Raw genomic sequence first — 4,988 nt, 5'->3', positions numbered from 1 at the left:
AATCTTGCCATTTGCAATGATGTGGATGGAACTGGAGGGTATTATGCTGACCAAAATAAGTCAATCAGAGAAAGACATGTATCATATGACCTCACTGATATGAGGAATTCTTAATCTCAGAAACAAACTGAGGGTTGCTGGAGTGGGGGGTGGGGTGAGAGGGATGGGGTGGCTGGTTGATAGACATTGGGGAGGGTATGTGCTATGGTGAGCACTGTGAATTGTGTAAGACTGTTGAATCACAGACCTGCACCTCTGAAACAAATAATACATTATATATTTTAAAAAAGAAGAAGAAGATGAAGAAGATAGCAGGAGGGGAAGAATGAAGAGGGGGGAAATCAGAGGGTGAGATGAACCATGAGAGACTATGGACTCTGAGAAACAAACTGAGCATTCTAGAGGAGAGGGGGTGGGGGGTGGGTTAGCCTGGTGATGGGTATTAAAGAGGGTATGTTCTGCATGAAGCAGTGCGTGTTATACACAAACAATGAATCATGGAACACTACATCAAAAACTAATGATGTAATGTATGGTGATTAACGTAACATAATAATAATAATAAAAAAATGTAAAAAAAAGAAAAGAAGAATGCTCCCCAATAGAATCTTAGCAAAGCAGAATGTTTGAAGCTATGGGCCATTTGATATTTACATGCATGGCAAAATGGCTGGTAGTTGTTGACAAGGACCGAAGTTTAGAATTCCCTGGAAGAACCAAATCTGCTTGCATGTGACCTTGAATTCATATTTATACTTCCTTTGGGGAGTTTGTGTATTTCATAAGCATTTTAAATTCTCTTCCCCAATCTTTCCTCACAATGAATTTAAAGAGTCAGCAGGACAGCTATCTTCCTAAAACACAAAGGGACAATGAGACATATGACTCATTCACGTTCACAAATTGAATTTGAACAAAAGTGAGGGCAGAATCAGATTGCTCAAGTCGATGCATGACTGTTCTTTCTCTTATCCACATAGACACAAAACAACTATTTCCATAGGGTTAATAAAAAAATTTGATCTAAAAAAACTAGTAATTATCCATGCTCAGGGAATAACTTAACATAAAATTGGCCTGTAACAAACTATTTTAGCTCAATTTCCCTTTCTTTGCTTACATAATGGAGGAAGGACTAATAAACAGTAAAATTACAAAAGTGGAGAAGAGGAAGGAAATACAGAAATCAAGTTCGTGCAAATAACCATCTCCTGAATAATTAAAAGTTGGCTGTGATTAGAAGCAAAGACAATGTAGTCTTTGCAAAGCAAACATTTAAAGGAAAGACGCACTAACTAAAATGTATATAACAAAGCTATTTCTTTAGGGGTGGAAGCTTAATTTAGGCAAATTAATCTGTTTTAATTTATATCATTTTAACAGCCAATTGGCATTCCATATCTGTGAGCATTGGAGAATCTTGTGAGTTTGAACAATATGGTTCTACTGCAGGCTTTGTCAGCTAGTAATTCCAAACAAGACTTCAGTCTTTGCCTTGCTCTGAAAACTTCCTTTTTCCACCAGCGTTACTGTGCTTGCCAAGAGTGACATAACCTTGAAATTATTTGTTACATTTTCCAATGAACAAACCCAGCTTGTTAAGGAAATGGGCAGCCTATATCATTAGCAAAGAGTACAATAGTGGACTCAGAATTCAGCCTTGACTGGTGAGCCCAGAGTATTACTTGTTTCTGGGAAATCTCTCTGATTTTAGAAACAATCCAGTATTTTAACTGTGCTGGTAGAGCTGGGTTAGCTTCTCAAGGTTGTTAGGGAAGTGTGCCACCTCCTGCACCACATGAGAGCTGAAGTTCACGTGGTCTTCAATACAACCCAGTCCAAATAACATTTACACTCATTTTAATTGCACTTTCCATATATTAGTGGTCTTTCTTTGAACCGGGTTTGTTGGCAATGAAATAAAATCTTGAGAGTAACTATTGTTTTTTTCTGATTATGAAATTAATATACTTCTGCAGACAATTTAAAAGTACTCTATAGAATTAAGTAAAAAAACAAATCACTCTCACCAGCCAAACACACAACAGTGAACACAGACATTCATATAATTATCCAACTAAAAGGAATAATCATATATGTGATTTGATTCAGGATAATAGGAACATTTATAAAATGCATAACACCCATTGGCTTCACAATATTTACAGATTTAAACAGAAGAACCAATCCATTAATAATCTCTATATTTGCAGATAATGTTCTATCTGGCAGACAGATTAATCTGAGGAATACTGTAATAGAAAATCTTGATTTGGAGAAGAACTGATGTGTGAAATTAACTTACAGGAAGTAGGTGCTTTCTGTTTTTCCTTTAAAATTTACATTATACTGTAGCTTTTGAAGTTAAATTTTATTTTTAAAAAGGTAATATTTGCATGTTTCTCATATGGAAAACTATATAAGAAGATATATTTTGAAAACACTTGCTTCCATTCTTAGCTGTGCCCATCCCATTATATCTCCTGCCCTAAAAAAAAATGACCTTTATTAGTTTTGAATGTATACTTTCAGTTTTGTTTATGCATATTATGCAAACATGAGTATGTTTTCTTATATTCTGTTTTACAGTAATAGCAGCTTACTTATATTGCCTTTAGTATCCTTGCAGCTCCTGCAGAACTTTCAGTATAAGTGCATAAAGAACTTCAGTTGCATATATTCATATATTCAGAACTTCTATTTCTGTGTAAAGAAATGCTATAGTTTAAGTAGTTTCTTATAGGTAGTTCCTTAACATTATTTTGTGATTATAAACAATGTTGCCATGATAATCTTGTGCCAGTGTTACTTTGTACTTTTGCAGATATACATTTAGGATAAATTCCCCGGAGTGGGATCACTGGGTCAAAGGGATCAAAGAGTAAATTCATTCTTAATTCTGAAAAATATCCTTCCTAAGGATTTTAACATTTTGCAATACCACCAGAAGTGGAAGTGTCTGTTTTCCTTTAGCCATACAAACATTCTATGTTATCAAACATTCATTTACATTTTTGTGATTCTGATAGGTGAGACATTATATTTCATTTTAGTTTGCATTAAAATTTTAAGAGACTGCACATCTTTTTAAAATGTTTGCTAATGTGTTCTTTTTCTAGAAAATTATTTGTTCTGATCTCTGCTTATTTTTCTATTGGGTTCTTCCTTTTCTCAATTTGTAGAACTCATTGTACATTAGAGAAATTAACCCTTTATGATATCAGTTGTAATTTTTTGTTAGTCATTCTCTTATTTACTTTGTTTTGAAGTGTGAGTTTTTATTTTTTTTGTTTTGAAGTGTGAGTTTTTATTTTTTTTGTTTTGTTTTGTTTTGTGTCCTATTTTATTTTGTTTATGCTCTTATCTGGGATTTCTTTTTGTGATCAAGTGTATCAGTCTATTTTCCCCACAACCTAAATTCGGTCTTTCTTAACCAAAATTCTGCAAAGTAGCTCATAAGGTATTGTAAATATTTTCTCCTTCATAAAGTATCCACTTAAAATAAGGCTCTTTTGATAAAAGATAATGCTATCTAATTCTGAAGAGAAGTACTGCAAATTTCTAAGTTATTTAAAGCATAATATCATGTTTCTTCTTAAATGGGAATGCTAACACTACAAACCCTTGGGATTTGACTTTTTAAATATCTGATCCCACATATACAGTACAAGGCTTTTTATGATCATGAATATTTGATGAGTTTATGTACTTTTGCTTGATAGAGATATAGATCTCAGTAACAATTCCAAGTAGTCTAAATAGCTCTGTTGGAAGATTAATATATCTCAGAATTTCTTGTATTGAGTTAACTGCAGAAAGCCATCTGAGGAAATACGTGGATGTATGTCTCATGTATTCATACTAGAGAGGCTAAAAAATATATGAATGACATTCATATATGTTAGTTTAATGTTTGCATCACTTTATATTCAATATACAAATAGTAATAACATGAGGTCAGTAATAATTTGGAACATTTCTGTCTGCTCCAGACAGCTGGTACAGTAGTGTGTGTTGATATTTATGATAACAATCAAACAGTTTGCTTATTCATCATCAGCTGCCTTGGGTTAAAGTCTGAACATGTCTTAAACTCTGCATGTCAGGAGTGTTTAGGACAACTCTATCATTTATTTAGCTAGTACTGATACTAATCCCTGGCGGTGGATTCAGAGCTAAGCTCCAAGGCTCCAGTTCTAATTGGAGAAATCTCTGATAAATTCCCACAGCATTCCATTTGGATTCGTATTGCTGTTCTGCTATGAATGTTCTCTACTCCACTCCCACACAATGACCCTGCTGGTATAATCCCATCCTATAAGAACTGCTGTGGTAGACAGTATATCTTTGGATTGATTTGATGCAGTCAGATTTTTCTTTCTTAGTCTCAGAGGAAATAGTCTACCATTTCAGTTTCCTATTTTGCAGGAATAATGGACAAGGCAAAGAGGAGATAAGTGCTGACAGTAAGCCAAGTTATGTTTTCTTTTTTACATGAAAATACTCATCCTAAAAACATTGTTTTAGTTCTACATTTTAAATTACTTGAAGAATGCATATCTGCCACAGATGCTATCCCTGGGTCTCCTTTATCATTCTTTTTTTTTTTTTTTTAAGGTTTTATTTATTTATTTGACAGACACAGTGAGAGAGGGAACACAAGCAGTGGGAGTGGGAGAAGGAGAAGCAGGCTTCCTGCGGAGCAGGGAGCCCGATGTGGGGCTGGATCCCAGGACCTGGGATCATGACCTGAGCCAAAGGCACACGCTTAACGACTGAGCCACCCAGGCGCCCCCTCCTTTATCATTCTTAAGCAGCCTTGTTCATTCTTTTTCCACAAAAAGCCTCTTCACTAACTCCTTAAGAGATGTGTGAAAGTTCTCCACTTACATCAAATTATCCTACAAACATTTATTTTCTACCATGGATATTTTATTCCTTCACTTCATTTAACAAATAGAACTACAACCTCTGCTTTTTTTTTTTTT

The sequence above is a fragment of the Phoca vitulina genome, unplaced genomic scaffold (assembly GCF_004348235.1).
Source record: "Phoca vitulina isolate PV1807 unplaced genomic scaffold, GSC_HSeal_1.0 scaffold86, whole genome shotgun sequence".
Classification (NCBI taxonomy): domain Eukaryota; kingdom Metazoa; phylum Chordata; class Mammalia; order Carnivora; family Phocidae; genus Phoca; species Phoca vitulina.
This window is presented reverse-complemented; position numbering follows the sequence as displayed.